We start from the raw sequence: 8961 nt of genomic DNA on the forward strand, positions 1-8961 counted from the left end.
GAATCTAATGGTAGTCACAACAACCCCACAACAGGTAAATTTATTCTCTTAGGCCTGTAGTTAGACTTTTAAGAACTAAACAACTATCCTAGTAAACCTCTCTATGATCATGCAATCAAACGTTCTTTACAGAAATGGAGTTGGGAAGCTGAGCTGTGACATCAAGCTGCAGGCCTTCCTCACAGAGCTTTGCATATACACGGCCTATGGCGTTTTTTTAAAGTAGCAGGCTCTCTTAGTAGGGCCTTTTTCGTAACACAAGCCAGTTAAAGTCTGGTTTGTAATGAGTTGTTGAGCTTTGTAATTAGAGCTTTTAAGGTGTTTTAAAACACAAAACACAGGGCCGGTCGAGGGGCTCAGCTGGTTAAGCACTTGCTCAAGAGTGCGAGCTCTGAGCAACAGGGTCATCGGCTTGATTCCCACAAGGGCCAGTGAGCTGCACCCGAGCTGAGCTGCCAGCAGGTGGCAGGATAGCTCAGCTGGTGAGAGCACGTGCTCCTAACAACAAGGTTGCCTGTTCAAGATGGTGGCTACGCCTACCCGCAACTAACTGAACACAGCACCTTGAGCTGAGTGACACGACTGGACTTGGAGCTGAGCTTGCTGCGCCCTCCACAACTAAGACTGAAGGACAACAACTTGGCTGTTCCCTTCCCCTAATTCCCCAATAAAAATCATAAAAACAAACAAACACAAAAACCCACAAAGCACAGAGGCCCAGCTGAGTTCAGGAGTAGTCTGTCAGTAGGTTGACTGCTGGTCATAGGAATTTTCCCCTTTAGACAATAGAAATAATTATTAATAATTAAAAATAATTAAAAATAGTGGTGTTTTGAACTTAAAGACACAAACCCAAAGTAATAAACCCACCACTCAAAAAAATCAATCAAAACCAAACAAAAGGAAAGCCAATTCCATGGCCTGGATGGAAAAGTTAAGGGACTATTACTTATTTTACATGTCTGCACTGTTTGAATCGTTTACCATGAAGCATGAATTAGTTTTATAATTAAAAACTAATTACCTCAACTATAAAGAATAAGATAACAGAAGCATTTAAGAGTTAAGAAAGGCAATTCCCACTGCTGTTGATTCAAAATGTAAAAAACATCAAATATCTTGAACACTTGCTCCTACCCAGACTGGACACCCTGGTACAGCAATGCATTGGCACAACCACCTTTTTCCAGGGAGTGCTACCTTTTAGATGGTCAAGAGCCACAGCTTTGGGTTTTAATTTCTACCATGTGCAGGTACCATGTGCTAAATACAACTAGTCGGTAAAGCAGGTGGTGTTATCCTTGTTTTAGAGACGAGGACAGTGAGATTCAGGGAGGTGAAGTTTACCACTTAAGGTCACTCAGATTCTAAATGACAGTGACGGATATGAACCAAAGTTCACCTGGCTGACAAGCCTGTGCTATTTCCTCTCCATCAGTGACTCTAAAATATTTTCTTCCTGCTCTGATACATATGCCATTTGACATTCACATGTATGACAAACAGGTGTGTCTAGGGTCATTCATGTGATTCTCGACCTGCTGAGCTTTCTCTCCCTTTGGGAAAAGCACCCTAAAATGCTACTAAGTGGTGCTCTTGTGGGAGATAGACTTGAATCCATTCTAATTCATAAAACAGTCTACAGGCTTTGGTACTTTAAAATGATCATTAATTTGCTTTTCATAGCTGGAAACCATACACTAGCATGCTGCACGGCACCCTGGGGACCACTGTACGTTCCCTCCAAGGGCTTTACACTTTACAAAAGCACTTTAACATACTGAGAAAAACCGATTCCTCCTCCTAGAGCTACCATGAGCTTCTAATGGCTCCTCTATCGATGCCCCAAGCAAAACACACTGGACACATGGCCTTGTGCCCTGTCAAAGGGCAGCCAGTGTGAAAGCTTTTGTGCTGCCTTCAACCCAGAAACTTCGCTTCTAGGAATTCTTTCAAGAAAATAACCACTGCTACATTTTTTTTACTTAAAAGAATAAAATGAATCTCAGGATTTCAACTGTTGGCTAGAAAGGATATCATAAGGTATTTCCCTGTCCAACCGTGAGTGAGTGAGTGACTCAAGGGATGCTCTATTTTTATACTCCCAGGATAGTAAATGTTATATATCACAGGACTAAAATACTGAAGAGCATAGATCAAGATGCTATACTTAAATGTGGTATATTTAATCATGTCTAAGTATTTTACATCAACATTTTAAGTAGAAATTAAGCTTACTGTGCCTAAAAAATAAATACCCTCACAGCACATTTTAAACTGTTAGCACTTTTCCTGCCAAACGACAACAGGTTTGTCTGCTCATCAGGTTCGTCTGACCTCGCAGAAACAAGCCCTGACTGCAGGGATGGACACTTGCCATATGACATTACCTTACTTGTCCAATCACTGGTCTACATCTGCGCCTTACTGGCCACCTCGCTTCCACCCCTTCCATTTTCCTGAAACCACACCCCCTTGACCTCAGGAAAGCATTTGGTAGGATGAGCACTGCTGGTGAGAATGCGTTTAACGCACCAATTGGCACAAAGCAGACACTAATGAATGAACAGTAGCTCACAGCCCCGACTGCTCAGCCTTTGCTCACTTCTCTCCTGGGTCTCCTGCGAGCTGTATTAGCCTGGTACTCTTCTTCCCCTTCAACTGCTCTTTCCGTCACTCTTCCTAGTTCCTTCTCTGTCCATCTTGTAACAGGGAGGGCTTTCCAGTTTTATACTCAGCTATTTGTTCTTTTGACTCTGTATTGCTATAAAGATATCATCTATTTCTAAGGTTTCAAAGATCACCTTTATGCATATTAATGCAAATCTCTTTAGTCCTGAATTCTCTTATGTCCCAGCAATCATGTTCCAAGCTATATGTGCTAAGTACTGAAAAAAATGTTGCCACACCTTTACCAGTCTACGTTTTCCAAAAGCATACTGTATTTTATACTTTTTACATACTTTGCTGAACGTTTTACACACAGCATGGATGCTTTATACATTTTATTTGCTTTTACTGATTTGCCTAGATCTATACATCTGTAAGTTGCTAGAAATTCTTTACCTTAAAAACAAATGGAAACTAAGTTCCCCAGTTCTGTGTCAAAGCAAGGTACATGTGTTCCAGGTGCTAATACAATATGATCCATTGGCATGTGGAAGGAAAATAATAGAATGTCTTTTCACTTCATTCTATTTTAATGTCTATCTTTGTGAAGGATTTATAATTACAATGGAAGTACATGTGTATAATTTATAAATACATTAGTAGAATACAGTCAAGAATTGCTTTACTGACAGAACTTTGTAATTTAAGTGTGGAGTTCACTGACATGAAGAATGGTCCTGACTTAAACCATACTTACATTATTACATACTGCTTGCCAGATGATAAAAAGAAGCATTTCTAAACTAAGTTTGACATCTAGGAGGCTATTAATACACTGAGCATTAAGTACGCCCTATATCTCAAGTCCAAATGTGAAAAAGATATCCGACGCCTATTCTGACGCAATATTCTTCTCATTGAAAACTTACAAGCATTTGAGAGATGAGAACAAAGATCAAGCAGTTTGTATGTTAAAATAAGTCATTATAAGAGCAGTTCTCCCCACAAATTTTTCTGTTGCTCTCTTGATGAAACTTGCTCAAGGCACAGAACTATCTATGTGGCTCCAGGACTGTGAATTACTGGGTATCACAGGACTAGACGAGTGAGAAGGGATCTCAGAGCCTACGTATCTACTTTGCCTCCCACCAAGTGTTACAAAACCCTGCTGAACTGTCCCAGACAAGATCAGGCAACCTGTTTGATAAGAACTTGAGGGAAGGGAGGCTTGCTCCATAAGGCAAGCTATTCTACTACTGGGTAGATCTAGACATTGTAATGATAATTTTTTACAGTGAGGTCACTTCCACCCATAGCTTCCAGATCTGCTCTCCACAGCAACTTTCTAAGTGTCTCCCTTGTGAACACAATTTACAGTCTACTTACAATCCTAAACCTCTTCCCCATTGAATGGAGTCTAGCCAAGCAATGTTTCATTTAAAAACATCAAAAAACAAAGACACCCAGAACCAAGTACAAGAACTGGCTATCAATGAATGAAGATAACTTTATGTGATTAATATGTGTANATAAATACAGCCCAAGTTACCTGGATTGGGTTATAGATAACCACAGAATTGTTTAAAATATCGAGGAAGATGTTCACCGCTTGCTGCTTTTGGGTGGCATGCCGTGATCTGCTTGTTCAGCTCTGCCTTTTCATCCTCATTTCAGCTCCTGCCTGTCATCTTGACTTCATACACCCTCTCATTTTGCAGTTTTAAAGTACATGTTTAAATTTTGTTAATGTAACTCCAGGACTCAAATGTAAGCTCATTTTCATCACTCTTTACCCAGTGCCTAGTAGTGTGTTAAATATAGTAGGCATTGAATAAATGGATATTGAACAAAGGAACTGGTTGTGTCTGAAGAAAGGACTTTCATTGAAATATCATGAAGCCATAGCTTGATCATTGATAGTCACCATAACCATAATAATTGTGTTAACCTGGCTAATAGGAGGTGGATGTGGTACTTGGAGGACCGAGAGACAGGAAATCCAAAGAGCTGTTTGTTTAGCCATAAATGAGTGGACAGTGGAAAGAGACAGAAATCTGGCTGGCAGAGATAAGGTTTTAACTAGAGAGGTGGTATCTGTTGTGAAATAGGATTTAAGTTTCACTTGTTACCAAGGCCTAACTGAAATATCCATTAAAGCCAATGGTACTCAATTTTTTTAGTTATACCACCTTTGAGAATTTGGTAAAAGCTACGGACTTTGCCCTAAAAAGTTCATATACATAGAAACATCCTCATTGGTAGAGTTTCCCAACCTTGGCACTATTGACAGTTTGGGCTGGATAGTTCTTTGTTATGGAGCACTGTCCTGGGGATTGATTGTAGGCTATCTAACAAAATCCCTGTCCTCAGAGAACTAAATCCCTTAGAGAACTAAAAATGTCTCCAGACATTGCCAAATGTCCTTGAGGGGTCAAAAATCTCCCTTGGTTGAGAACCACTGCCTGGAGGATATGGTATTATGGTAACTTTATATGATGGTTAGAGCATTTGAAATACAAAGGAAAAAAGGAATGGATAAAATTCAACATCTGTGAAGTGATAAACAGTAAATGAAAGGCAGATGAATCAGCATTACTACCAGCTGGTGTCCTACTTATGTTATAGAAATATGACAGCAAATGGGATATGAACTCCTTTGAAGGATTTTTTACACATTTCTGGTTTTAATTGTGAATGCTACAGTACTTCTACCAACTGTTTTTCCTCTTTGCCTTTAGACAATTTCTATAGATTAATATGCAATAAGCATGCACCTATTTTCTATCCATAATCACGATCAGATTAAAGTGCTTCTCTGAAGACATGAAACGCTTATTTATTTATTTGTATTCATGTTGGATTTTCAGGGGTGAGAGAGCTGGTGGTTAATCAATATATTATTTCTCAAATAAGCATAGATTATTCTGAATCACTTTCTCCAATTTATCTGTGGTATGTAGGTTAATAGCTAAATTTAGTAAAGCTCTTGGCTCAAGGGCTCATTAGCATATAAAAGAAGTGAGGTCCTGGCCCTGTATGTCCTTCCATCTAATGACAAATAACAACAATAATGACAATTGTGGACAAAAAAGGGGTTCTATAATAAAACTGACAGATCCAGTGACAGAAAGTAACCTCACAGGGTGATCTGACAGTAAATTCCTTACTGGGCAGGTCATGGTGGGTAGTCACACCCCAGGCATATAACTTTTTTAGAAAAATATTTATCTTTGACTAAAGCCAGCCCTGTCTACTGTTCTTGTGCATCTAGGTTAGCACTTCTTTGAAATGCCAGAGAAATCCTCTTTTTCAGAGCTCTGGGAGGCTTAACCACCCTCAAGGGAACACATAATCTTGTTAACTATCCTGTAACCCAAGCCTCACCTTGCTTTCTCCCAACTTCATGAAATTTTCCTTAGGATCCCTCAATTCCAAATGCATAAAAGAAACTGCAAATTGTCATTCTCTGGAGCATTTGAGATCTTGCTCCCTGGCATGTGTTGTCAGTTTTGCTCAAATCAACACTTATAAAAATTCTCTACAAGTTTGGATGTTTCTTACGACAAGTAGAAGTTGAGTAGAGAAAGATTATGTGCTCTCTTGAGGTGGTTACGCTTACTTATATCAAAGATGTGATAATCTAGATGCACAGAAACAATGGACAGGGCTTGCTTAAAGCAGATAACTCTTTCTACTAAAAGTTATATGCCTGGAGTGTGACTACCTGCCATGACCCGCCCAGTTGGGAATTTATCATCAGATCACCTGGTGGGGTTACTTTCTATAGAAACTCTTTTTGTCCACATTGTTGAGATTTCTCAGAACTGCAAATTGGAATCTCTTGTTTTATCTACACTCTTTCCCCAGAGGAATCTCATTCACTATTGTGGCTTAAATAATGAACTTCAGATGACTCCACGTTTCTATCTCTAGTTCAAGCCTCTCTTCTGATTTCTAAATTGATATATTCAAATGATTATTTTTCATTTCCATTTTGATGTGTTATAGACATTTCATATTTAAAACTATATGGTATTTAAGATGCAATTGATTGTAAGTGACATTTATGTCCACTAAGGTAAAAAAAAAATACTGCCAATTGAATGGCATAATGCTAAGATACCCTTGATTGTAAGATACATCTCAATTTCAGAGATGTTAAAATAGGTTTAAAAAATACTGTGATTTATTAGAATAGCATCAAAAAGAATAAAATACTTTAGAATAAACTTACCAGAAAAAGGTGCAAAATTTAACATTCTGAACAGTAAAAAATATTGTTGAAAGAAATTAAAGAAAACCGTGGCAAGGCAGTTCATATTCATGGATCAAAAAACTTAATATTATAAGGATGGCAATGTTCCCCAATCTGATCTACAGATTCAATGTATCCCCCTATCAAAATCTCAGCTGGAGGGCCAGCCGAGTGGCACGATGGGTAAGAGTTAGCTTGGGACGCCAGCTTTGAGCAGCAGGGCTGCCGGTTCGAATCCCACTTGTGGGCCAGTGATGCTGTGCCCTCTACAGCTAAGATGGTAAACAACAGCTCGACCTGGAGCTGGGCTGCTGTGAGTCGCTGGCGACGACGTAGGCTGCAGTAGGGCTGGCCGGCAGTCGTGTGCTTCCATGAACGACATCCAATGGCCGGCGAGCAACTGCCTCACCCGGGAAGAGTGCAATGATCATACCAACATGGGCCAGTGAAGCGACGTCCTCCGCAACTAGACTGAAGAACAAAAAGGACAGCAACTTGTCTGTTCCCTTTCCCCGATTCCCCAATGCTGTTCCCCTCCCCCAATTCCCCAATAAAATCTTAAAAAAAAAAAATCTCAGCAGGCATCTTTGTATAAATCAAGCTCATTTTGAAATTCATCTGGAAATTCCAGGAACCCAAATGTGTTANTTTCATAGTAATCTTAAATTAGTTCCTACTATCTTCATTTTACATAAGGAAATTAAATCCTAGAGCTTAATTTGCCCAAGACCTATGCTTTAACTTAGGTACTGCAGCTCTCGAATACAGTATACTGACTTTCTCAGGCGAGGAACTTCAATTATTTATTCTTTAGCACATTCCATTAGACAAAACACGAAATAGAAGTATTTTATTTTGAACTTTGAAATCTGTACTTTTAGGTCAAAGCATTTCTTCATTGGCAATTTAGTGAATTTTACTTTTACCCTGCTTCTCTCCAAACAGGATTTGAAGCTGCTCGATTTCGTTGAGTGTACAAAGCTCAACATGAATAAGGTGTTTAATACAACATCTCTCTCGTAGATTAATAAGAATTTTTATGTAGCTAGGAACTTCTATTTAATGAGTAATGAATGACTTCTATAGATAATTAATGGAGAAATCATGTCTTATTAAGATCCTGTCCCATCCATACCAAGCCTACCCAAATATAGGGCTTTTCCAAAAAAAAAAAAAAAGACATACATACATGTGTGTGTGTATACACATACACATACACACACACACGTATTGGTTTAACCTCACTATGTATTTTTCCTTTGGTACGTCTTTGCACTAACTTCAGGGTGGTAAGCTTAAACAAACAGGCAAGAAAGAGACTCTGGCTCAGAATTTAAAAAAACCTTCTTCGAGGCAGTATGGAGTGGTCCAGGGGGTGGACTGCCTAGGTTTAGATCCCAGCTCTTCTATGTGCTAGCTGGGTGACCCTGTGCAAGTTATTAATCCCCATGACTCCCATTTATTTTTCTGTAAAATGAACATAATAAAAGTACTTGATCTCACTGGGTTGTTGTGTGGATTCATGGGTTCCTCCATGTAAAACACCTGGATCAGTGCCTGGCATATGGTAAGCACTCAACGGGAGCTGTTACGATTCTTCTTCAAATCTAATAAAACACACTGATTCTAGTAAAACCTCTTGATGTGAATGAACTCTACATAGTTTTGCAGACATCCTGACTATGGATTTAGTAAAAGGAAAAAAAAAAAGGCTAATTATATAACCAGAGGTTTATTCACTAGTATCTTACATAGCTCTTAACTAAGAATGTAGATCTGACCTCTTTACAAAGTTCAATGTGTGTTGTTTTCCCTTAAGAAGACATCTTTATTCTCCATGAGGAAAGAGACTTTGTTCACGCCTTTTCCCCAACACTTAGGAAACTGTGCCTGGCCACAAGAGTCATTCAATAAAATACCTGTTGAATGGATGAATAAAGATGGATTCCTAAAATAGCCAGCTCTTAAATCTCCTATTTCAAGTAAAACATTTATTTTGCCATGATTGCAAAATTTTAACCTATATAAGCCAATAATGAAAGAATTGTCCATAGGAAATCTATGTCTTTCAATTTCCCTTACCCTACAGACAGTGC

Source organism: Hipposideros armiger, unplaced genomic scaffold (assembly GCF_001890085.2).
Source record: "Hipposideros armiger isolate ML-2016 unplaced genomic scaffold, ASM189008v1 scaffold_70, whole genome shotgun sequence".
Taxonomy (NCBI): domain Eukaryota; kingdom Metazoa; phylum Chordata; class Mammalia; order Chiroptera; family Hipposideridae; genus Hipposideros; species Hipposideros armiger.